Source organism: Chlorocebus sabaeus, chromosome 24 (genome assembly GCF_047675955.1).
Source record: "Chlorocebus sabaeus isolate Y175 chromosome 24, mChlSab1.0.hap1, whole genome shotgun sequence".
Classification (NCBI taxonomy): domain Eukaryota; kingdom Metazoa; phylum Chordata; class Mammalia; order Primates; family Cercopithecidae; genus Chlorocebus; species Chlorocebus sabaeus.
In genome coordinates this window covers 12,759,030-12,786,974 of record NC_132927.1, presented here as the reverse complement: position 1 = coordinate 12,786,974, position 27,945 = coordinate 12,759,030, and the positions used below count along the sequence as shown (strand labels likewise).

Below are 27,945 nucleotides of genomic sequence, written 5' to 3'. Positions count from 1 at the left end.
TATTAGTTTTAAAATATACACCTAATACTTAAATGTACATCAGGACTCTTTACATGTATAACATTTAAATATATACCAGAACTGTTTCCACATAAGTGTCTAAATAATGGCCCAGTAACCTTGGATATTTACACTGTGCTGCCAGGCACTGCATTTTTTTTTTTTTTTTTTTTGGAGATGGAGTTTTGCTCTGTTGCCCAGGCTCGAATGCAGTGGCACGATCTCAGCTCACTGCAACCTCTGCCTCCGGGTTCAAGCAATTCCCTTGCCTCATCCTCAAGAGTAGCTGGGATTACAGGCGTCCACCACCATGTCAGGCTAATTTTTTGTATTTTTAGTAGAGACAGGGTTTTACCATGTTGTCCTGGCTGGTCTCAAGTGATCCACCTGCCTTGGCCTCCCAAAGTGCTGGGATTACAGGCATGAGCCACTGCGCCAAGCCCAGGCACTGCATATTTTAAGTGCAGTGTATAGATCCTATTTATACCAAAAACCTTATGTTTTTTATCAGATAAAAAACTGATTGATTTCCTAGTCAGACTGAAAGATCTTGTTTTACTCACAATTTAGTATTTTATGTGAAACTCTTGACTTTTAATTCAAAGTCTATTAACAAAATATGAGACCTAGATGAAAAGAATTAAAAATTTCATGCTAACCGTATTTTCCTTCTTTATGAAAATTGTCTTAGAATCTGTAGCTTCAATTAAAATTGGAGAGGTCATTTGATCCAGCATTTCCACTAGCAGTGACAAACAAATAAATAATCATAGACTTGGGAAAAAAAATCTAGCTACATGTATATTCATCACAGTATCATTTATAGTAGCAAAAAATTGAAAGGTAAATGTGCAGTAATAGGAAATTCTAAAATATGATAGAAATAAAGTATGGCATATCCATGCACTAGAGTATTATGAAAGCACTGAAATTGATGTTGAGGAAGACTATGAACTAAAAAGATATTATAAATATGTCATGAGGTTTGTTTTAAAAGATTATAAAATAGTAAAATTCCTTTGCTTAAATGGGATTTTATATGTATATAAATGGAGAAAAAGCAACCATGATACACACAAAAATACAAATAAAGTGATTTGAGCCTAGATAGTAGAAACATGGATTTTCTTTTTTGTATTTTAAATGTTTCCTAAATGTTCTATAAAAAACAAATCATACATTCATGTAAGAAAAATAAGAAATAAAAATTATTCACAATTGAGACTTTTGGTGTTAAAAATACTTGAACATTACTAAGAGTGGGTACTATGCGGAAACAATTTGTCATTAGCAGATTATCTATGCTCCTTTGGAGTGATTTCTCTGTGACTTTTTACACTATTTCACAATTCTGTCCTAGGCTTTATCAAAGTCCATGGACATCTGATCGAAGCAAAAATTAACAGAAATCTGCAAAAGAGCTATTAGGGACATTACTCTTGTGAATAGATAGTCAGCACTCTGGGGACAGACACTGTGTTATCTTTCTCATCTTAAATTTCACTGCTGGGCTTCATGCTGCTTTGTGCCTACCAGTGCTCAATCATTGGATCAACGTTGAATGACTGTTAAACTCCTTGATGTCAGAGTTAATTGCTGACAACACCCTACAGGGTTTGCTATGAGATATATATAAATTGCAATCTGCCAAAATGGGAACCCAAAGCTGCTTCTGGGGATCAAAATTAAGGGCAACCCATCTTTGTTTTGCTAGCTGTGAATTAGCTTTAAAAGGAAAAACAAGCAAACAAAAAACCCAGAGTTGATTCCAGAACGGAATATGTGTAAAGAGTTCACATCTGTTGTATCTTAGTTGGTATTCCACAATACGATTTTAAATAGATCCTTCATTTTGATCTCATCTGCTATGAACTAATGTGACTAAACAGGTTGGATAAACTGTCACTCTCCTAGAAGAATGAAGCAGTGTAGAACAAATGTCTTGATTTTAAAGTAACATTCTTTTTGCCTAACCCATTGTCCAGTTGTATTTCAAGTGAAGACATATTTTCTAAATTAAATTTATTTTTTAATACTATAAGGAGTCCTTATCTCCAGGCATGCTTTTGTACTTGCTATCACTTCAATAATTTGAATCACCTACACAAGTTCAAGGAAAGCACTGTGAACATAACAAGTCCTTATCCAAGTCCAGGGTATTTTGTTCACCTAGTTTACTGCTGTACCATCTGCCCTTTACTTCTGGAGGACTTTCAATAAAGCAGGAGCCAAAGTAAATGCAGATACCCCACTGCTATCTATTTAACTTTCATTAAGTGAGCTGGTGCAGTGCTCAGGCGCCTTCTCAAAACCAGCCCATCATCTAAGAGTATTTACATAAGACTCTTTGCATTATATTCCAACCTCTGCAACACTAGTATTAACTACTGACATCTGCCAACTCTGACTGGTAAGTGCTTTACAGTATCAATTCATCCCAAGCAAAAAGCATTTCTGAGTGCTGCAGTGCTCTTGTTAATGCCAATAAGAAGTATCAAGGCTTATATGACACCTAGAAGAAATTAGTACCCACATTCAAAGAAAAGTCTTTGTTATTTTCCAGAGTATTATGTGGACTTTATTGAGATGACTGCATCTGACACCTGCTGTAATATAAAATGCAGCTATAATTAGCCAACTGATGCTCACTGCAGTTTAGGTCGAATCCCTTCTGTGGGAATTATGCTTTAAAATATTCAGAACTCCAAGTGGCTCTCATTACATTTAATTTTAACTTAGAATTAGGTGGTCTAGAAAAAAAAATTTAGGATTGTAATAGCCCCCTGCTGAATGCCACACAGCAACGTGAAAACCCATAGGGTTTTTTTCCCCTCTAAAAAAAAAAAAAAAAAAAAAAAATGAGAGCAGCAGACTACACTACAGCCTTCAATTGAAGTCTGGCTTTGCTTAATTGTACTTTTTGCACTCATCAGTCTCTCCTCTTCAGAGCAAGCTACAAAAATTGCCTGAATAGCCAAAGAAAAGTTTCCCACAGTCACTGGCCACAGAAAAACACTATTGTCCTTCCTCACAGTTTGATGGACAACATTTCTATAAATGGGTAGCCGGGCTGTCAATGGTACCCTCGCTGAAAAGGCAAAAGAAGAGAACAGATTCTGCCAATATCTGACAAAGCATGTTAACACATAATCAGGCATTCACTAGTCAGGCAGCTGCCCCTGGGACCTTCATCACACAGGTGCCTTTAAGCCATTTCCTATTCACAGATAAAGGAAACAAACAGGAGATACCTGGGAAAGGAGCAGTCTATTATGATTTGCCAAATGTCCATCTTTTGGGCTGTGTGTAAAACTAGAAAGATGAAAAAAAAAAAAACCAAAACCTGTAGTTTCAACTGAGAAATGATAAAACAGCCAAACACTTACAAAATCTTTATATTAAGCTGTGGAGTTTTTTCCTTTCCTTTTCTCTGTTTTTTTTTTTGGGGGGGGGGCGGGGGAGTTGATTTCTGTTTGTTTGTATGGCATAACAGCACTCAAGTATAACAACGAAGGCCATCTTTTCCTTGGTGGCTTATCAAACGCATTTGCCCAGCCTTAGTGTGAAACACTAAGGCTGAAATAAATACTTACCTGGTCCAACTGAGTCACAAAAGGGTTTACTTTGTCACTTGAAGCCATTTTTCCTATACACTTGCACATTCACTCTTTCTTCATTTTAAGATCCGGGATCAGTAATGCCAGAGGGGTAATGGGGTGAATGATTCTCCAGGAAAGCAGAAACTCTGGACCATTTCTTGAGGAACCACCAAAGTAAATATTTCAGAAAAATAATTAGCATTTTTTATTTTTTCATAAGTGCTCAGACTAAGAACATTATTTCCACACTGTGGATTTCTATCCAATCAGAGGAAATATCAGACCTTAATACTTCATTACGCTAATGGCCCTATTACCATATATGACATTAAAATGTGCATACTGGTATATGGCTGTTCTTAGAACATTTTCAAATTAAAATTTCATGATTACTACCTTTAAGTTGTTAAGTAAGAATTTCTATTTTATTTCTTCATTTTCATTTTAGTGATTATCACACTGTCAATTCTTCTATATTTAAAGTGTGGTACACATATGAGGAAGGAACCAGGAAGGCAATTTTGTGAAGTGGTGAAGTTCTTAGGAATCTCAGATTGACTAAAATATAGTTGTTAGGATACAATTTGAAAATCGACACACTCAAAACTACAACTTTTAACCTAAAAGGCAAGTACTATAAAACTACTGGGGAAAAAGAAATCAAGATAGTAGTTAATCCAAACCAGTGGCAAAAGTTGAAACGACTGCTTTTTCAACTAACTTTGTAAATAAGCAATTATTATCTTGTATAGCTTCCTCATCTGCAAAATAGGAGTGTAATGCTTAACATTCCTATTTGTTGAATACAATGCTCAACAAATGGAACGAAACCAATAAAGGCTCACGAATACTTCATAAATACAACAATATATTCTCTGACTTAAGCTTTATTTTCTTCTTTATTTCTTTTTACATATTTGTTTAATAAAATATAAATAAAATTATGAAGTCAACTTTAGTTAATAAATAGCAAATTAGGATTTATTAAGTTTATAATCCTTATAAATATAAAGACATTAAGAAACCTTTCCTTAAATTTAATTCAATTAAATAATATTTAGAAAGTGCCTATATATAATCATCATCATTACTGCCAGTACGCCTATTCTGTGCTAAGTATTTTATGAATGTTTTATTATTTAATCCTTACAACAACCATCTGAGTCAGGTACAATTATTTTCCCTATTTTACAGGTAGGAAACTGAGGTTTTGGGATATAAAATGAATTAACCTTCTCTACTTTTCTACTAAGTTGCAGAGCTTGGATTTGGATTCAGGTCTGTATCCTTCTAAAGACCATACTTGTCCTATGAAACCATGGTTTATGTTTTAATAAACAGAACAAAATAAATTTGTATTTATGATTTGAAAATGCAACATGCTCTTTTATTAGGTAGCATGTGTACATTTTCTGTTTTATGATATATGTGTGTATTTTTATCATTATGACATAAGTTAAACCAACCTCTTATCTCCAGGAAAAATAATCAAAACTTTTTTGGATAGTTGAATTAGGGTTTTGTTTTTCTTAACTATTTAAAGTGAAAGAGTTTCTCTCCATGACCAAATTTACACCTGAAAATTTTCACTCAAAGACTAAACACTATCTCCCCAACCAGACTGAAGTTCTTTAAGGTTGAAAAGGAACCCTGTATTCAACTTTCTCAAGATTTGTGACAAAACACAGCCTCTTAGGAGTCTCATCTTTAGATGTACCCCATAAAACTCCTACAACTTAAAACACTTTTTTATTCTGGCTTTTGTTGAATCCAGAGTTTGTCAGTGTTGCCTACCAAAACAAATCTTTTCTAAACATCTGAACTTTTTAGCCTCATGTTTCAATTCATAGAAAACTTGATCTGAATTGATATGCCACTTCGATTCTAATCTCATCCTTGCCCAACTGAGCAAATCTCATCTCTGTTTCTTCCTTGCTCATTCCCATTTCTGGACTCTTAAAGTCACTGTGTTTCTGACTAGAAATACCCTCTTTTATTCTTTCTATCAATCTAAATCTAGTCTTTCGTGTCTACTTAATGGTGTACTTTCTCAACAAAATGTTCTTAACTGATTCCACTTAACACTAATCTTTCATGTAATTTCATCTGTCCTTATTTTTTCTTTTTCTGAGATGGAGTTTCACTCTTGTTACCCAGACTAGAGTACAGTGGCGTGATCTTGGCTCACTGCAACCTCCGCCTCACAGGTTCAGGTAATTCTCCTGCCTCAGCCTCCTGAGTAGCTGGGCTTACAGGCACCCACCACTATGCCCAGCTAATTTTTTTTTTTTTTTTTTTTTTTTGCTTTTTAGGAGATGGAGTTTCAACATGTTGGCCAGGCTGGTCTCAAACTCCTGACCTCAGATGATCCACCCGCCTTGGCCTCCCAAAGTGCTGGGATTACAGACGTGAGTTGTCCTTATTTTTCCATTATGTGGCCTATCACCATTCACTTGAATGATATGATGGCTAGCCTCGCCCTCCTAATTGATTCATGGAGACTAGACCTATATTTTCTACCAAATTATATCCTCCTTGTGTGTCTGGAATTGGTTCCTTCTGGTGGATTGCTGGTCTTGCTGACTTCAAGAATGAAGCTAGGGACCTTCTTCCCGGTGAGTGTTACAGCTCTTAAAGATGGTGAGTCTGGAGTTTGCTCCTTCCAATGTGTCCAGAGTTTCTTCCTTCCGGTGGGTTCGTGGTCTCGCTGGCTTCAGGAATAAAGCCACAGACCCCGGCGGTGTGTGTTACAGCTCATAAAGGTAGTGTGGACCCAAAGAGTGAGCGGCAGCAAGACTTATTGTGAAGAGGGAAAGAACAAAGCTTCCAAAGCATGGAAGGGGACCCCAGCAGATTTCTGCTGCTGGCTTGGGTGGTCAGCTTTTAGTTCCTTATTTGGTCCTGCTCACGTCCTGTTGATTGGTCCAGTTTACAGAGTGTAGATTGGTCCATTTTACAGAGTGCTGATTGGTGCGTTTTTACAGAGTGCTGATTGGTGCATTTACAATCCTTTAGCTAGACACAGAACACTGATTGGTGCGTTTACAATCCTCTAGCTAGACAGAAAAGTTCTCCAAGTCCCCACTTTACCCAGGAAGTCCAGCTGGCTTCAACTCTCACTTGGGGGCAAAAGAAAGACCATATAAATAAATGAATGAATAGTAAAACAGTTGATCCTAATGCTTCATATACTATTCTCTCATAAATCCTTGAAGAGAGTTATCATCCATTGTTATACTCCTGGAGTTCTACAACTAGAAAAGGAAGAAATTCCACACTGAAATCTGGCTTGAACTAAGAATGGGTTAGAAGAGTTGCCATCTCTAATCTTTCCTGTGGAAATTTCCTGTGGAAATCATTAGTGCACTAAACATTCTGGCTTTTTTCCTTCTAGGCACATGAGGGGATTACTCTTCTTGACCCCATTTGAAATTAACATGGCCACGTGATTTGATTTAATCAATTAGTGTGATCAGAAGTGACAAATAGTCATTCTAGGGAGAAGATTTAATAGTCTGTGTGCTATTTGCCATTTTACTTTTTCTTTGCTGCAGTATTTGTGGAAGAATGAAGATGGAGCCCCCTCCTCAGCCAGGGTCCTTAAATGAGGAAAATGTAGAGCAGAGTTCCTGGTCAATTTACAGCCACCATGTAAAAGGAGTAAGAAACAGACTTGCCCTGTTTTAAGTCACCAACATTCATTACTGCAGCACAGCCTCTCCAGTGCTGACTAATAACTTCTTAATGTCAAGGTGGGACACAGTATGCCAAAATTGGAGGAGACTGAAAAACAAAATGATTGGCTAAATTAAAGCATCTTCAAATATGATCCAGAAGTATATTAGATTAGGCATTTCATTTCTGAAACTTGTAGGTAAAGAATTAAGCTCTATAGATCCTTCAAACATCTTCTGAGTTGTTCACAATTACATTTCTTTCTCCCCTTTGGTATGCATCGCCCCTTCACACTTGGCACATTAATTTGAAATTTTAAAATTTTATAAACTCCACAGACTCCACTAAAATCTTAAACCACCAGAAAATTTAGTGGTAGATTTCTGTAACTTTTGTATGTAATATTTCTGATTGAATATTAAAATATCATTCGTGTCCTCATAGATGCAGCTGTAAAATTATATGCCTATTTTTGACTTTATTTTGCTGTTAGTATGTCCATTTAGTCAAGATAAGAAATCGCTGGTCTGGCTCTGCTGATCTATTTAAGAGTTGTTTTTACCTATTTATAGCATAAATAAATAAATGTTTTCATGTGTTTCAAAAAAGGAACACATATCTAAAGTTTCAAATATGAAATATGAGAACCTACTGAGTATACTTATTTTTTTACTTTTATTCTCTTTTATATATCAATATGCTGACAGATACATTCCTCTATGACTACATCCTTCACCACACATAAGTACTGTATAGTTACGAATAATGAAATGATTAAAAAGCATAATGAAAGAATGGCACAACTGTTTTTTTTTTAACTTCTCACTCTTGAGGACTCATTGCAATATTTCCTGCTCCATATTAAACTTGAGAGCTTCTGAGAAGTATTCTTAGAATTCTGATCTTTTGGAAAGAATAATGATTCAATTAGGGTTTTTTTAATCACGATGATTACTTTATGATAATGATCTTACATGGCTAAGACGTTGCACTTACATTGCACTTAGATGCAGCATTTCATTTTAGCAAATTCCAAGAACCATTCACAACTTTATTATTGTACCTGATTTTTACAAGTTCTTTATCCAAGAATCTCTTCATTCTTAGTCAAAATGGGGAAGCTATTTGAGAGGTACAGTGATACCAGCACCAACTGAAAAACATAACAAAATGAGGAACATCAGAACCATTTGAAAGCAAACCAGAAATCCTCATTTGTAGTCTTAAGTAATATGTCTTGGAATTGGTTCAGAAATCAGTCTTTCAGAGGTCCTTTGAAATTGTCTTGAAGTTTTATTGGATAAATTGAGTCTTTTGTAACACACATTATATTAGACATTAGTTTCCTCCCACAATAGAAGGAAGGAACTAAGATGATATCACTATTACCATTTCTAACAATGTCTGGCTAGCTAAGACTGAAACTAGACAAATTTCTGAAAACTTCATTTGAGTGATAAGACATGAATAGAAATGGCATTTAAAATTGTTTGTTGGAGTTATTATACAAAAATATGTATATTGTAAAACTTTAATCATTTTTTTCTTTTGCCATTCCCATTGAAGGTATTCAGTTTATCAATGCTCATTCAACCAATATTTATTGAACCCTGATTATGTTAGGGAAATGAAATCTATGACATTGCATGGAAATAGAAAACAGATGCTATGGTTTGAATGTCCCCTCCAAAACTCATTAAATCTTAATTGCCATTGTGACAGTATTAAGACATGGGACCTACCTTTAAGTAGTGATGATGCGTTATCTCAGGAGTGGGTTAGTTATCACAGGAGTGTGTTAGTTATCTCAGGAGTGGGTTAGTTATCACAGGAGTGTGTTAGTTATCTCAGGAGTGGGTTAGTTATCACAGGAGTGGGTTAGTTATCTCAGGTGTGGGTTAGTTATCACAGGAGTGGGTGGAGTGGGTTAGTAATCATAGGAGTGGGTTAGTTATCACAGGAGTGGATTCCTTATATTAATAAAACAGATGAGTTTGGCCCCCTTCCTGCTTGCTCTTGCTCTCACACTCTGTGCCCTTCTACATTCCACTATGAGATGACACGGCAACCCCTCACCAGATGCTGAGAAGATCCCAGTGCCAGCCTCCAGAACCATAAGCCAGATAAAATTTTCTTTATAAAGTACCCAGTCTGTAGTATTCTGTTATAGCAACACAAAACAACTAGGACAGCAGGTAATGATATATGTCATAAGAATAGCACAGACAATGCTAGCTCTCTCAAGGAAGCTTCCAGTTATGAGGAGGCCAGAGAAAGCCTGGTGGAAAGGGTGAGTCTCAAGCTGAGTCTTAGAAAAAATAGGTGAGATTTTACCTATTTTATATATGAGTAATAAAACAAAAGTAAAAATGCAGGGAGACAACATGGATGGCAAGGAAATGAGTATACTGTAGAAACTGCAAACGACTTATGCAAAATAGAACTATGAAAATAGGATGTTTCCAGTCAACAAGGCATGGTGGAGGTTTAGTTGTTGAAGCTGGTGGTGTATAGTGTGTGAGCATATGAGTATATGTGTTCAGGAATAGTGAAGATGTCCTCCTTTGGGAGAGATAAATCAAGTTCACAGAGGAAGCATGAAGGGATGGTATGAGTTTAGTCTTGGAAATAAAAAACACTTCTTCCTTTGACAGAGCAACAATCATACTTTACCATGAAAGAACATCTGAGGAGGTCACAACACCTATTGTGTGCTTCCTTACTTTCCTTCTCCTCTAGCTAAAGCATCTCAGCCACTAGATCTATTTTTTCATTCATAGGTACCTTCATTTTAATATTTATTGGACACCTACTATGTACCAGGAACTGTTCTGGATATGATGGGTACGAAGACAATCAGCTACATCACTATTGGCATACCATTGCCTAGGATATGGTTGATACTCAATAAACATTTGCTGCTTTAAGGTAGAGATAACAGAAATGAGAAAGCACACACCAGTTACCTGTGAATTTCTCAGTAAAGTAGGATGGTTATTATCTGGTGAGAATGGAAAGGGTAAGTAGTGAATTAGACGTGTGAGCAATGAGAGACTTGAAGCATCGGCTAAGGGAAGTGTGCTGGGGAATAAACAGGAGATCAATATCAAGATAACCTAGGAGCAATGAGAACCCAGCTGGAATAGGAGAGATTGATTTTTGTAGTAGGCCAAGGTACATATGGTGGTATGACTTTCTCCAAGAATACTGTTTTAACAAAATTCTCTATTGTACAGGAAAAAGATCAGGGGAAACACATACGTAGGGTGGTGGTGGAAGGTGAGAACTGGCCTGGAGAGAAGATAGGGATTTAATAAAAGGAAAGTGGAGTTTTACATTTGCTAAAGGCAAGCCCTCTCTCCCCCAAATAACTTGATGCTACATGATATTTCCCTCATATTATTAACCCATAAAAAAATGGATTACTGTCTTCTAAACTGTTCTATTCTAAATTGCATTTCAACATGACTTCTGAAATAGCAGTAACATTACTAAACCTACTGCAGAATTCTTTATTTTTATCAGGATGTCCACGGAAGTGTCTTTTCGTGACAAACTCCTACCCTGAACTTTTGTAAAAGTATATAAATGTTAAATGCAAGATATTATAAAAATTAGTATTAAAGTAATAAATAATATTTACTTCTTCCATTATGAGATTTTGGAAATTCCATACAACAAACCCTATAAATTCCCTTTTTGAATAAATGAGACCATTTTAGAGGACATTAAATCTATAAAAATTAAAGAACAGCCTCCACTGATTTAGCTACTATGATTTTTATTTATGCTGTTCATTATCTACCTAGAATTTACATATTCCATGTGTCTCCATATTTGAAATGACTGTAAGAACATATGGCAATATGGCATTAGCTTATTCAAAAATGATATGATTGAATCTAGCACAATTTTAAAACTATGGCAGAGTTAGTATCTTTTATTTTATTTTACTTTATTTTATTTTATTTTATTTTATTTTTATTTTTTTTGAGACGGAGTCTCGCTCTGTCGCCCAGGCTAGAGTGCAGTGGCTGGATCTCAGCTCACTGCAAGCTCCGCCTCCCGGGTCTACGCCATTCTCCTGCCTCAGCCTCCCGAGTAGCTGGGACTACAGGCGCCCGCCACCTCGCCCGGCTAGATTTTTGTATTTTTTTAGTAGAGACGGGGTTTCACCGTGTTAGCCAGGCTGGTCTTGATCTCCTGACCTCGTGATCCGCCCGTGTTGGCCTCCCAAAGTGCTGGGATTACAGGCTTGAGCCACCGCGCCCGGCCGTATCTTTTATTTTAACCAATCTTCTGACACCTGGATTTTCCTCAGTTTAAATGGATTCCTAGTTTTAAATGAAAAGAAGCTGAATGACAGTGTTCTCAATTCCCCTCTCTTAGAAAACTAGGTGGATGGGTTAGTGTAAGTTGCTGTGAAGTTCTCAGGAAAATACCACTCAAGAGGATAAGAACTCAGAAGCTCTTCAAGCACATGGAGTATCTTTTCCTTTAAAATTCCCAGGACAGGGCCAGACTCACACCAGATACTTGAATATTTGTGTGACTAGACTCTGCACAACCCAAGAGTAGGGCTGTATCTGACTTGTTCACAGTTGAATCTCCATTGCCTACCAAAGCATCAGACATATAATTAATGTTGAGGAGAAAGAAAGCCTAAAGGCCCAAGACAGTTAGCTTCAGTTCTAAGTAACAACATTCTCTTAGACAGTATACTGAAAGGGCCAGGCACTGAACAAAACATCTGCACTTTAACAACTGTCTTAATAATAGCACATGTTATTAAACACCAAAGAACTTTTGGAACTACTCACATTAAAAAAATTTAGAAAATTGCATTCAAATTATAGGTAATTTACATATGAAATTGCTTGCAGTTAATGTGTTGCCTAATAGGCACGCATTTGTTCGTATAAATTTTAGTATTTTCTTTGCCCATGATTTAACTAACTTACCTTTTCAAGAAAGTTGCTGTAAAACTATACTTTAATCTCAATAGTTTTTCCTTTTTTCTTTGTGAAGGAGATGATGCTGCTGTTTGGGTGTAAGGATAGGAGGTAAAGCCAGGTGAAAGGGTTTAAAAACAATAACAAAGGAGATAATACAGTTTATTTTCTTCAGGGAGGTTTTCCAAGCGTTTTGGAAACCCATTTGTATTGACAAAAATAAATGAGATGAAATTGACTGAAAAGAGAGCTCTCATTACAAAAGCTCAAAATATAAATTGTATTACCCTTCAGTTATTGATAACAAGAATTTACCTATTTCAGTTTATCTTTATCTTTCACCCACCAGACCCCTGATTGTCTCTCATTCCTGCAAGAGGTACACAAAAAGACACTTCCTGATCTTGAGGGTTGTTGTAGAATCTATACTTAGAGACTACTAAAAATGAAAGGGGAAAACAATTGGCAGAAGGAGCATGACTTATTGAGTACCCTTTTTCTTTCTTTCTAAAATAATAGATGGCTGAAAAAAGAAGAGTAAGAATGGGAATATAAATGAGGATCATGGCCAGGCACAGTGGCTCACACCTGTAATCCCAGCACTTAGAGAGACTGAGGCGAGCAGATCACTTGAGCTCAGGAGTTCAAGACCAGCCTTGCCAACATGGTGAAACCCCTTCTCTACTAAAATTATAAAAATTAGCCAGGCATGAGGTCAGGTACCTGTAAACCCAGCTACTCAGGAGGCTGAGGCTCCAGAAATGCTTGAAGCTGGGAGGTGGAAACTGTAGTGAGCGGAGATCATGCTACTGCACTCCAGCCTGGGCAACACAGCAAGACTCTATCTCGAAAAATAAAAATTAAAAACAGCTGGGCGTGGTGGCTCACGCCTGCAATCCCAGCTCTTTGGGAGGTTGAGGCGGGTGGATCACTTAAGGTCAGGAGTTCGAGACCAGCCTGGCCAACATGGTGAAACCCCATCTCTACTAAAAATACAAAAATTAGTTGGGCGTGGTGGCGGGTACCTATAATCCCAGCTACTCGGGAGGCTGAGGCAGGAGAATCGCTTGAACCTGGGAGGCAGAGGTTGCAGTGAGCTGATATTATGCCACTGCACTCCAGCCTGGGCAACAGGGCAAGACTCTTTCTCAAATAAATAAATAAATAAATAAATAAATAAATAAATGTGGATCAAAGAAAGGAAAATAATCAAATGTCTTGAAAAAAGTGATAAAATAGTAGGCTTATTATATGTGCCAATCACTATGCTGAGAAGTTTTTTATGTTATCTAATTTTCATATTCACAATGCTATGAAGTAAGTAAAATTATTCCCACACAAACCAGGGAAGAAACTGACCAGCAAATGCATTACAGGGTACAGAAGTCTGGGTTGGGAAGGGGAAAAGATGGCTGGGCAAAAGTGAAATAAATGGATATATAAAATTTTTATTAAAAATAAACAATTGAGACAAGGGGAGCCCTAAAAAGATAAGCAGTCAGAAATAAATCTGTCTTTAAAAACTGAATAAAATATAGAAAGCCGTGAAAATTGTTTGTCCTTACTCAATACCTATTATACAAGTTTTTTTTTTTTTTTTTTTTCCTGTAACACTGGGCTAGTCACCATGGAAAAAGAACAACTGAAAAAAACAACATGATCCCTGATCTTATAAGCCTACAATCTTTAAGAGAAATAGTAACAACAATTATTTATTTATTTAATTGCCTGCCATTATACACACATCTCATTGAATCCTTAAAATATCCCTGTGAGGCAGGTCTTATTGCTCCAACCCAAATAATGGGGAAACTGCCCCTTAAAGAGGCTAGGTAAACTTCCTAAAGTCACATGGGAAGTTAATTCTAAAGTCCTTAAACACCACTGTCTTTTAGAAGACTTTCAAATGTGAAGTATTTAGAAAGGAAACAAGTCAAACATAAAGTAGAGCATGAAATGTATTATATTCATTTATATTCTGTCTTGTTCTATATAATTGCTGTATAATCTATATGATTGCTATATTATAGATATAGCAATCTGACATGACAAAACAGACAATATAAATAATAAGGTATCTGGTACATTGCAAAGGACTATAAGAATTAGTTTCTTGTTATATATGGACCTTGAGATAACCTTTAAAAGGACCGCAAGTCTTGGACTGGCAAAAAGTAGAGCATTCAGGACTTCAGGGCACAGCAGAAAGAAAGCCCCAAAGACAGTAAAAATGAAAGAAAGAGAGGGAGAGAGAGTGACATAGAGAGACAGAGAGAGAGAGAGAAGCTGGAAACTATCATTCTCAGCAAACTATGGCAAGAACAGAAAATCAAACACCGCATGTTCTCACTCACAGGTGGGAATTGAACAGTGAGAAAACACTTGGACACAGGAAGGAGAACATCACACACCAGGGTCTGTTGTGGGGTGGGGGGAGGGGGGAGGGATAGCATTAGGAGATATACCTAATGTAAAAGACAAGTTAATGGGTGCAGCACACCAACATGGCACATGTATACATACGTAACAAACATGCACGTTGCGCCCATGTACCCTAGAACATAAAGTATATAAATAAATACATAAATAAATAAATAAAATGAAATCTGAGCATAAAAATAAATAAATAAATAAATAAAATTTGGTATCTTATTGCTAAAAAAAAAAAAAAGAGAGAGAAAGCAAGCAGGCAGGCACAAGTAGTTCAGTCAAGCTACACTTGCAAATATATTTTGAGATAATGAGTGTATAGGAGGGTGCTTGAAGATCCGGTTGGAATGGCACCAGTAGTTATTTCAAAAATGCCACAGGCTATGCTTGTCTGGGCTAAGCTGAGAAAGTAAATGTATGACATCCATGGTTTATTAATGGCATTACCAGTAGATAGAAGCTAATGTATTTTACTAGCAAAAGATGGACTGAGACAAAAAAAAAAAAAAAAATCATAGAATGGTTAAGCCAGTGAACTTGAAAATAAGTATTTTTAAAAATTCAATGTCATATCCACATAAGATTTTCTCAAATTCTTCTTTTAAAACATGAATTTATTTTTATACCATAAGAAGGATGTGCATAAGAATGTGAAAATTAAAATGTACATACTTAAGTAATCTGCAGATTCAAATATGCAAAGGTAAATCAAAGATAACCTACACATTTAGAGGAAAATCAATCTACCCTCTTAATTGAACTGCTAGTCAGTCCCTTGGTGCCAGTGCTCTGCCCTCACTGATATGCACTATTAGGAGTTGCAGGAATGAGAGACAATCAGGGTTCTGGTGGGTGAAAGATAAAGCATGTTGACTTTCGAGGCTATATTTAGGAGAAAAAAAAGGACATGAAAATGTACCTCGTAGGAGGAAAGATACCCATTATGTACTGTGTTGTTTTATAGTAAGATTTGTGGCAAATGGAGACTGTATTAAGGTGACATTTACCTGTAGCAGAAAGTTACTGGCTAGGAAAAATCAATAGGAAGAGAACTACCAGGTCTGAAACTGAGCCTGTTCCTGAATGTAGGTAAAGGGGGTAACTTCTATAGTAACAACTAGACAAGGGTAAAGTACCACATTGGCAACAGATAGTTCTCGTATCAAAGCTTTCATGGGCACTCAAATGCCTTCTGTATATTCTCTGTCATATCTAAATCCTTGGGCAATGGCTTCAGGAGAGAAAGTGGCAGGGCAGAGAAAATATCACTTTTACTACCTGAAAGCAGGACCTATCCTCCACATGGTCATTTACATGTGTTAGATCATGCACAGACAGGGTTAGGGCTGAATAAACTAGGCACATGGTTAGTGCTTAATAAATGTTACTTTATTGCTATTATTCCCCAGGATTACCACAGTGATTTCGACCTATGCATTTGAAGACCTGTCAGGTGACTTTTGTTCATCACTAGGACTAGCATGATCACAGAAACAAGTTGTAGCTCCAAGATTTAAGGGGGTGACTTTGCCCTATGTTCTTTTGCTGATATAGCAAGCCTACCCTCACCCCAGCCTTACTACTGTCACACTAACCACATCCCATAATGAGCACACTCCCTTTACATATGCTCCACCATTCTTAATATTCCAGGCAAGATTTTCTCAGGATGGCCTTTACCTTGAAGGCTGAACATCATTCAACACATTCTACCTAGTGAACTCTGTGATTAATTCATTATCAGTTTCTGCTGCTATTTTGCTTGATTTCACGTATGTTTTGCTCTGAAAATACATACCATGCTTAACCTGTACAACTCCTTTATTTACCTAGAAAAATTACTAATCCCATAAAGCAACCCTCATCAGATATGGCTTCAATTGCTACTCCCTGCCACATGAACTCGTGATTGCTGGTCTAATTACCAACATATTTTACTCTTCTAACAGAAAATTCTTTCCCCAACCTGAATTATGATTAGTCACATATATCTTAAGTTCTCCAAAAAGGAAATAAAAAGTCATAGCTTTTATTGGTGATTTTTGTGCAAAGCTTTTAATGTTGTATGCCGAAAAACACCATAATTTAAAAGTAACAATTGGATAAGGAAAATGTGGCACATATACACCATAAAATACTATGCAGCCATAAAAACGAATGAGATCATGTCCTTTGCAGGGACATGAATGAATGGATGAAGCTGGAAGCCATCATTCTCAACAATGTAACACAGGAACAGAAAATCAAACACAGCATGTTCTCACTCATAAGTGGGAGTTGAACAATGAGAACACATAGACACGGGGAGAGAAAGAACACAGGGTGGAGAGCAAGGTGGAGAGCATTAGGACAAATACCTAATGCATGCAGGGCTTAAAACCCAGATGATGGGTTGATAGATGCAGTAAGCCACCATGACACATGTACACCTATGTAACAAACCTGCACATTCTGCATATGTATCCCAAAACATAAAATAAAATTAAAAATAAAAATATATAAAAAATAAATGAAATTTTAAAAGTAATGGTAACTAACATTGAGTGCTTACTAAGTGCCATGATTTCTAAGCACGTCACATGTATTAAAAAAAAAATTGGCTGGGCACAGTCGCTCACGCCTGTAATCCCAGCACTTTGGGAGGCCGAGGCAGGCGTTTCACTAGGTCAGGAGATTGAGACCATGCTGGCTAACAGTGAAATTCCGTCTCCACTAAAAATACAAAAAATCAGCCAGGCGTGGTGGCGGGTGCCTGTAGTCCCAGCTACTCGGGAGGCTGAGGCAGGGGAATGGCGCGAACCAGGGGGGATGAAGCTTGCAGTGAGCCGAGATTGCCCCACTGCACTCCAGCCTGGGTGACAGAGCAAGACTCCGCCGAAAGAAAGAAAGAAAGAAAGGAAAGAAAGGAAAGAAAGGAAAGAAGGAAGGAAGGAAGGAAGGAAGGAAGGAAGGAAGGAAGGAAGGAAGGAAGGAAGGAAGGAAGGAAGGAAGGAAGGAAGGAAGGAAGGGAAAGGAAAGGAAGGAAGGAAGAAAGAAAGAAAGAAAAAGCAAGCAAGCAAGCAAGCAAGCAAGCAAACAAATTTACTCCTTACACAACCATATAAGGTCGGACTATAGTTATTCCCATTTTACAGGTAAGGAAACAGGCACAGAGAGGTTATCTAACTCAGCAGTCCCCAACTTTTTGGCACCAGGGACCAATTTTATGGAAGACAGTTTTTCCATGGCCTGGGATTGTCAGGCGATGAGGGAAGTAGGGGACGGTTTCAGGATGAAACTGTTCCACCTGGGATCATCGAGCATTAGATTCTCATAAGGAGGGTGCAACCTAGATCCCTCACATGCATGGTTCACAATAGGATTCACACTCCTATGAGTAGTGAATGCTGCTGATCTGACAGGAGTTGAAGCTCTGGGGGCAATGCTCACTCACCCACTGCTCACCTCCTGCTGTGTGGCCTGGTTCCTAACAGACCAGTACTGGTTCACAACCCAGGGGTTGGGGAGCCCTGATCTAACTTACTTAAAACCGTACTGCTATTAAGTGTTAGAATTTGCAAAAGAAGAGACAGGAAAAATAAATACAACAGATAAACCAAAGGTAGATACTTACATATAGAAGAATGATACTAAGATGCTAAGTTTTAAAAAAATGGTTAGTGTATTAGTTTCCTAGGTCTGTTGTAACAAGTTATCACAAACTGGTAGCTTAAAACAACATACATTTATTATCTCACAGTTCTGGAGGAAAGAAGTGCAAAGTCAAGTTCTCAGCAGGGTTGGTTCCTTCTGGAGATTATGAAACAGAAACCATTCCCCGCCTTTTTCCTAAGCCATTGTCAATCCTTGGCATTCTTTGGTTTGTTACTACATATCTTCAATCTCTGCTCCCATGTTCAGAGGACCTTCTCTCTCACTGTCTCCTTCTTTTCTGTTCCTTATAAAAATACTTGTCATTGGATTTAAGACTTGCCCTAATCTAGAATGATCTCATCTTGAGATCTTTACCTCAATTAGATCTACAAAGACCCTTATTTGAATTAAGGTCACATTCTGAGGTTCTGGGTACACATCTCTTTTAGGGGCCATAATTCAATCCACTACAGTTAGACTGTTTTATTCACCATCAGCTGCTGTAACAAACAACCCTAATATCTCAGATGCTCAACCAACAGAGATTTATTTTTTATTCACATCACAGGTCAACCTGGGTGCTATGGGCCCCTCGGGAGTCTGGTGAATGCTTTGGACTTGTTCTCAGGATGATTTTTTTTCTTAAGTATAAGTAAAATGCAGACAATAAATAAGATTATAATAAACAAAACACTTAGAATTACAAATGAAAACAATTATACTGAAATACAGTTATCAAAATAATAAAATAGCAATAGATGCTTCTTTATTAAAGTATTGAAATAAAATCCAGAAATGAATCAGTAATTATGATAATTTCAAAGAAGTAATGAATGCAAATGATCTACAACTATCCTGTGATTTAAAAAAAAACCTGTGAATTCTGTTGATATCAAAGTTACAGGTACTAATTTGGTAGGATTTTTTTGCTTTCAATCATGACTGAAGATAATGCTAAATTTCAGATAAAAGATAGTGAAAATAAATATGTGATTTTTTTTTTCCGTAATCAAGTTTAGGGACTCTCTGATTTCTCTCCGTAAATTGTTTAGGGGATCTGTGGATCCTAGAATGGAAACTCCTAAACTGGTGACTGTAGCATTCCTTACACCTCAAAGGCGTGTCCTGGATTCTCTATGTCTTGTCAGCAGATAGAGAAGAGATAGAACACAGAGAACCATGCAGCAGGTTTTAGGAGTCAAGTCTGGAAAAGATGCACATCACTTCTGCCCACATTTCATTGGTTAAAACTCAGTCATATACCAGCATCTAACTGTAAGAGAAGCTGAAACTAAATGTCCAACACTGGAAGAAGTCCACATGTCCAAAGTCTCACGATACACCTCCACCTTTTTCTCATGCAAGATGAGGCTAAATCCCCTGAGAGACAACTGCGTTTTTATAATTCTTTTGGGGAAAAAAAGCTCTTAAAGCAGGTGTCTTCACAATCAGAGGTTATTTCACAATCAAAAATAGAAAACCTAGGGCTGGGTCCTGTGGATCATGCCTGTAATCCAAGTACTTTCAGAGGCCAGAGTTCAAAAGCAGCCTGGGCAACATATGAAAGACGCAGTCTCTACAAAAAAAAAAAAAAAAAAAAAAAATTAGCCTGGCATGGTGGCACATGCCTGTAGTCCCAGGTGCTTGGAGTCTGAGGCAGGAGGATCACTTAAACTCAGGAGTTTGAGGTTACAGTGAGCTATGCATGCATCACTGAAATCTGGCCTGGGTTGTAGAGCAAGACCTTGTCTCTAAAAATAAATAAATAACCCAGTAAAGTCAAAGTATATCAGCAATCAAACACATAAAAAGTCCAGTTAAAAAAAAATAGAAGACTAATATCAAAAAATGAAAAAACAAATACATTTAGTAAATAGAAGAATTTACTCCAGGCTAAAGGTAAGAGAGTGAAAAGAATTTTTAAATGAATAATTTTAATACCTTCAGAAAGAGAAAAAGGAGGAAATCGACAAGCAGGCAAAAATAGAATATAATAAAACAGGAATGATAGGAAAAATAACCAATTAGACATTCTACAAATAAAACTCTATTTGAAATTTAAAAAAACTCAAAAGATAGGCTAAATAGAAAACTAAATACAGATGAAAAGCATATTAGTGAGCCAGAAGATGGAACTAAAGAAAGCTCCCAGCACCAACATATAAAAAGATATGAAATATAAAAGAAATACTATAAGACATTTAGGATAAATCTTTTCAGAAAGAAAGAATAGAGAGAATGATGAGAAGGCACATCTTAAGCAAGAACAACTAACAATTTCCCAGAAATTAAAAAAAAAAGATTTCATCTTCATATTTTAAAAGTTTATCTCATGCTGAGCAAATTTAATTTTAAAAAGCTCCATATGGTACAAGAATCAACTCAAGATGGATTAAAGACTTAAATGTAATACCCAAAAACTATAAAAACCCTGGAAGAAAACCTAGGCAATACCACTCTAGACATAGAAACGAGCAAGAATTTCATGACAAAAATGCCAAAAGCGATTGCAGCAAATGCAAAAATCAGCAAATGAGATCTGTGTAAACTAGGCTTCTGCACAGCAAAGGAAACTATCAACAGAGTGAACAGACAGTCGACAGAATGGGAGAAAATTGTTTAAAACCATGCGTCTGGCAAAGGTCTAATATCCAGCAACTATAAGGAACTTAAACAAATTTACAAGAAAACAATCCCATTAAAAAGTGGGCAAAGGACATGAACAGACACTTTTCAAAAAAAGTCATACATGTGGCTAACAAGCATATGAATAAAAGCTCAACATCACTGATTAGAGAAATGTAAATCAAAACCATAACGAGATACCATCTCACACAAGTCAGAATGGCTATTACTAAAATGTCAAAAAATAACAGGTGCTCGTGAGATTGTAGAGAAAAAGGAATGCTTATACGCTGTTGCTGGGAGAGTAAATTAGTTCAACCATTGTGGAAAACGGTGTGGCAATTCCTTGAAGACCTAAAAACAGAACTGCTGTTCTACCTAGCAATCCCATTACTGGGTATATACCCAAGGGAATATATATTGTCCTGTCATAAAGACACATGCACGCTTATGTTCACTGCAGCACTATTCACAATAGCAAAGTTGTGGAATCAACCTAAATACCCACAAATGGTAGACTCGATAAAGAAAATGTGCTACATATACACCATGGAGTACTATGCCGCCATAAAAAGTACAAGATCATGTCCTTTGCAGGAACATGGATGGAGCCGGAGGGCATTATTCCTAGCAAACTATTGCAGGAACAGAAAATCAAATACCACATATTCTCACAAGCAGGAACTAAATGATGAGAAAACATGGACACATAGAGGGAAACAACAGACACCAGGGTCTACTGGAGGGAGGAAGGTGAGAGGAGGGAGGAGGGTGAGAGGAGGGAGAGGATCAGGAAACATAATGGGTATTAGGCTTAATACCTTGGTGATGAAATAATCTGTACAATAAACCCCCATGCAACGGGTTTACCTATATAACAAACCTGCACATGTACTCCTGACAGCAAAACTTTTTTTTTTTTTCTTAAAGCTCCATATGGGAAAAAGGGAGAAATGAATAGGCAGAGTACAGAGGATTTTCAGGGTGGTGAAAATTGTCTTTATGATAGTATAATGGTAGATGAATATCATTATACATTTGTCCCAATTCATAGCATGTACAATGCCAAGAGTGAACCCTAATGTAAAAATGGGCTTTGGGTGATCATGATGTATCAATGTAGGTTGATCAGTTGTAACATATTACCATTTTGGTGGGGGAATATCATTATATGGGGAAGGCTAAGTATGTGTGAAGGTATAAGAAAAACATCCAATAGACACAGACCCAGAAAAAAGAGATAATGTAACTAACAAAGAAAAATATTAAAATACCGAATACAAATATGCTCCATATGTTCAAGAAAATATGAGAAAACATGATAATAATGAGGAGAGAAATGGAAGACACAATTAAGATTCAAATGGAACTTTTTTTTCTTTTGAGACGGAGTCGCTCTCTGTTGCCCAGGCTGGAGTGCAGTGGCGCAATCTCCACTCACTGCAACCTCCACCTCCCGAGTTCACTCCATTCTCCTGCCTCAGCCTCCTGAGTAGCTGGGACTACAGGTGACCGCCACCATGCCCGGCTAATTTTTTTGTATTTTTAGTAGAGACGGGGTTTCACCATGTTATTACCCAGGATGGTCTCAATCTCCTGACCTTGTGATCCGCCCACCTCGGTCTCCCAAAGTGCTAGGTTACAGGCGTGAGCCACCGTGCCCGGCCTCAAATGGAACTTCAATAGAAGTATTTCTATATAATAACTATATATAATAACTATAATGAGAAAAGAAATTTTAAAAGTGCCTTTTCTCCTTGAATTTATTTTCTTTCAGTTGATTTAGTCCACTAAAAGTAGTAATTCACACAGTCTTTCTACTCTTTCTACCAATTACTGAGAGAGGCGTGTTAAAGTCTCCAAGTATATATGTGGATTTGTATATTTCTCCTCTTTCAGTTCTATCAGTTTTTGTTTCAAGTATTTTGAAGATCTGTTGTTAATACACATTTAGTATTAAGTGTCCTTTGGGGAATTAACTCTAACATTACATCATGCTCTTCTGGCAACTACATGGTCTGATATTAAAATGTTTACAGCTTTATTTTTACTGATGCTTGCATAGTATATCTTTTTCCATCTTTTTATAATACTTTAACCTCTGTCTTTATATTTAAAGTGAGTTTCCTTTAGTCAGCATAATCTTAATTTTAATGCAATGTGCAATCTCTGTTTAGATAATTTACATTTAATATAACTACTGATATGGCTGGATTAAAATCTACTTCCTTTTCTATTTGTCCCATCTCTTCTTCTGTTTCTGGGATTTCTTTTCACGACTTTTTGAATAAACTATTGTCACGATTCGCCATTATTAATTTATAATTTATATCTCTTAAAAATATTTTTAGTTACTCTAGGTCTTACAATATATATCTTTATTAGACTACCTTCAATTAATATTATATTGCTATATTGTAGAAACCTTACAACTGTGTACTTACAATTCCTCCCTCCAATTTGTGTGCTATGGTGTAACATATTTCTTTATATATGCTATAAATCCACAGTAATTTGCCACTATATTGCTTTAGACAGTCAATTATCTTGATGGCAAATAAAAACAAAAATAAATATCTCATGTGTCACTTTGTCATAACCATTTCTTAAGATTTTTGTTTCATCATTTAGATACAGGTGTCTTCCTCGTATCATACCCCTTTTGCCTGAAGAACTTCTTTTAACATTTCTTATAGGGCAGTTCTACTGGTAATAAATTATATTAGTGTTTTTTTTTTTTTTTTTTTTTTTTTTTTTTTGAGACGGAGTCTCGCTCTGTCACCCGGGCTGGAGTGCAGTGGCCAGATCTCAGCTCACTGCAAGCTCCGCCTCCCGGGTTCACGCCATTCTCCTGCCTCAGCCTCCAAAAATCTTTATTTATCTTTCATTTCCGAAATGTAGATGTGAAGTCTAATTTCCCTTCCTTTGAGTGTCAGCCAGACACAATTACTTGCTTCCAATAAATAAAATCCAACAATGTGTAACTTGAGAGACTAGATCCTAACAGATACGGCTTATGTCTTGCTAGTTTTTTTTTTCAGAGTGGGTGATAATACACCAAGCAAAGCCACTCCTGAATTTCTGACCCACAGAAACTACAAGATAAGAAATGTTGTTTTAAGCCACTAAATTTTGAGGTGATTTGTTGCTCAGTAGTGCATATCTAATATTGAGGTTCTCCAAACTTCTTGGATCTGTGGTTTGACGTCCTTCGCTATTTTTGGAAATTCCTGTCATCATCTCTTGAAATATTTATTTGCCCTGTTTTCTCTCTCTAGTCTCCTTTTAGGATTTCAGTTACATGTACCTCAGACTGAATAATGTCCGTCAGTGCTTAGATGCTATTTGCAGTGTTCAGTACTTCCCAAATCATTTCTTATGATGCCCAACCATCTGTAGCAAAGCAACACCCTCTTCTCTGAGGGACTCCACAGGGCTGTTCTTCTAAGTTTCACAATTTTAATAATTCCTCTTTCTTTTGTTTCCCCCAGCCCTAGAGATTAAATGCTTCCTGAATGTACTACCTCTGTGATACTTTGTTTTCTTATTGGCTTTTCAGTTAATTAACCACTTACCATAATTAACAGTGTTTATAGTAAACTTTCTCTGTTCAGATAACATGTATGGCTTCTGTTTCCTGATTAAACCTCAACTGATACAGAAATTGGTATGAGATTTATTTATCCCAGTAAGCAAATCTTCAAAAATCGGAGTTTGAGATTGGTTTAGTTATGTCCTTGGGCTTGACTGCACTGCTAAACTCCTTGCTGACAGGAAGATCTATTGCATGAAATGGCAATACCATTTGCCAATTATTATCCCAATTTACTTGATCATGAACTACTTTGTTAAAATTAGCACCTTATAGACTAGCATTCCATAAAATACACTTTAGGAAATGCTTGCATAGCCATACTTCTCTATTTAATGTATCTTCCCTGAACATAGTAAGCATGTTCAAGTTGCTATTCATGTTTTCTATAAATTCCTTGAGAATTCTTATTTATCAATTCATATTTTGATATCAAATTCATATTTTTATCAACATCAATTCATATTTTACTTTAAGTGTTTATAGCTTTTCCTGATTCTGAACCCAACCCCCACCCCAAAGGAACTAATTGGCTTTACTGGCTGTATTACTTTATGCATACCTTTAATATGGCCATTGTCACATTATATGAATAGTTGTTTGTTTATATATTTACCTATCCCACTAGAACTGGAGCTCTTTAAGTAACAGTCCTTGTCTGATTCATCTTTGCAGGTCAATGTCAATTATAGTGCCTGGTATATAGTGGGTACAATTAATTTGTATGGGTAAAATTCTTGAGAATGGTTATGAAGACTAGCTATATTTACTCCCTTAAGAAAACTTAGAACACTCTGAATCTGCTGCCACAAAAGAGAATAAACAGACATTTCATTATTTAAAATAAATTGTTTATAGCAGCCTATATGTTACAGTTTTCCTCCAACAACAGGCACTTGTCTACTTTTTTCCATTTTATAAATCTGTTCACTTATGAAGGCAAATAAATTCAGCTCAACAGGCATATACTGAGCAATTAACTCTGTGCCAGAAACTATGCTAAGCCTTACATACACCAACATATAAATGCTTATAGTTCAATAGGGAGACAGATATAGTCAAATAAATTCAAGTATCACTGTGATAACTACAATAATAGAAGTATATACAAGTTGTAGGAGTAGTTTAGCAGAGGAGAAAATAAGCTCTTTATGAGGAGGGATTTCCCAAAGATTTTCTAACTGGAGTTTGAAAATGGAAAAGGAGTTTCTCAAGCAGACAACAGGCACAGGGTAAAAATCAAAGCATGGAGGCAAGAAATAGTAAAGTGCTGAAGACATAAAAGCAGTTTCAGCAGAAGAGTTAAGCACCAGATGGTTTGTGGCAGAAAATGAGGCTGGAAATTTAGGCAAAGGCCAGATCATAAGAGCCTTAATGTCGCTCTAAAAAACTTGGACTCATGCAGCAGGTGATGGGGAGACAGGGATGACAAATACCATTTATTTTTACTCTTCTGCATTGAAATAAAATCTGTATTATTATATATGCAACAAACATCAGTTGAGCCCTTATAATACCTCAGGTATTTTGCTGGGAACTGGGTTATTTAATAGAGCTGTGCCATAAAAGCTCATTATAAAAGACATTTTTGTTGATAAGGTAAATAGCCTAGATTTCATTTATAGTCTCTATCCTCCCAATTGATTCTTGGCATAAGCCTGCAGGACAGTATTTCTAACTCTGTTGCTAACGCCAACACCAACACTTTGAATCATTTCTGCCAGGCAGCAGATTTTTCAGCAACCCACTTTATAAACTGTAATTAGTTTTCCATAAAGAGAAAATTATTCCCTTTATTCCCTTTCTAAATTTCATAGTTTGTATTATACTTTTGTTATACATACATACACACATACAATATCTACACATTTCTATTTTGAGTTAGCCCAGAGGAATCCAAATCTTTCAAGCTACAAACTCTTCTATTTAAAATAGAATTTTCTATTATAAAACAAGAAAAAGAGAAAAATTTCCAAAATGAAGGTAATAGGCATCAAGAAGGAATAAGAAAGGTCCTTAGAAAGAATAATGCACAAAAGAGTTAACAAATTCTAAGTATTACTGGTTGAGTATCCATCCCTTATCTGAACTACTTGGGACCAGAAGTGTCTCAGATTTCAGACCTTTTTTAGATTTTGGAATATTTGCATACATGTAAGCTATCTTGGGGATGGGACTCAAATCTAAACACAAAATTCATTTATGTTTCATGTATAGTTTACACACACAACTTGAAGGTAATTTTATATAATGTTTTTAAATAATTCTGTGCATGAAACAAAGTTTTGACTACATTTTGACTATGACCTGTTATGTCAGATCAGGTGTGAAATTTTCCACTTGAGGTATTGGTGCTCAAAAAGTTTCAAATTTTGGATCATTTTGGATTTTGAATTTTCAGATTAGGAATGCTCAACCTGTACCTAAGTAAAGAATACTAAGATACAAGTGCAGGTCTGGATATCAAATCACAGAATTACATGGAGAAGCAATACACAAATCAAATGGTCATCAGTTAATTATATATTAGAGGCTCAAAAGAACAAGTAAAACTTGAAAATTCAAAATCAGTGATGGCAAAGAAAGGAATGAGCAGCACCTTGTTGAAGACAACATTTTTTTAATGTACAAAGCATATTCCCAAATGTGTTGCATATCAGTGTTCTCCATATTTGAAAAAATATGAAACACCTCAATGTAAACAAGTGATCTGAAACTGATTGCTAATTTGGTACAGAACAAAAACTTACAGTTACCCCATTACAATTATTCTCTATTAACAAGAGAACCAGAAGCAAACAAAACATGCTAACATGGCAAAGAATCATGAATTTAGGCTAGATATGGGGATGAGTGGCTTGAATAAGAAGGTTGCTCAATTTGAGATTGGACATTGCGAAGTATCTTTCCAGCTGTAGACATAGGCTGGAATATCAGTTGTATATCTTGCTGCCAACAAGGGAACAGAAAAGATTTTCCAAGATTCTGTCAAGCCTGGTGATCCCATTTGTCTTTGGAAATGAAAGCCTAATTAAGAGACTCCCTAGGGACAGGTCAAAGGAGTTCTTTTATCTCCATCGTCCTTATCCTAGTTCCTCCATGCGTTAGTCCTTCCCTTTAATGTAGTCTACCCTAAAACTAAAGAATACACATTGTGCAAGTTTCCACCTTTGCTTTCTCTACTGTAAATGCATTAGACTATTAACAGAATGAAGAGCTTTAAATCCCACCTTCCTTATCTCTAAGCTGATGTTTATTTCTTAAAGTGTTTTTGAATAAAATTTAACACTAAAAATTCTTGTAATTTTTTTAAAATTGGATAACACTTTTTAAAAATATTGGAGTCTGACTAAAAGATTACAAAACCCCACGAACATCTTTATAATAAAGCTATTATGATAAATAATACTTTGTAAAATTTCAATTCGGTTTTATGTCC

At 36.4% G+C, this 27,945-nt stretch overlaps 1 long non-coding RNA gene across 9 annotated transcripts in view; it reads right to left on the bottom strand.

Moving 5' to 3' along the window:
* The window catches only part of LOC103228833 (uncharacterized), a 101,785-nt gene that overhangs the window by 73,246 nt on the left and 594 nt on the right, over nucleotides 1-27,945 (bottom strand). For 5 of the 9 annotated variants that reach the window (XR_012090943.1, XR_012090939.1, XR_012090942.1 and 2 more), the window contains exons 2-3: nucleotides 8,271-8,427; nucleotides 3,594-7,382 (exon numbers count right to left, since the gene is read on the bottom strand). This is a non-coding gene — a long non-coding RNA (uncharacterized lncRNA). The remainder of the gene's footprint in view (nucleotides 1-3,593; nucleotides 7,383-8,270; nucleotides 8,428-27,945) is intronic. The other 4 variants (XR_005235334.2, XR_495768.3, XR_495769.3 and 1 more) reach the window with 4 other exon arrangements.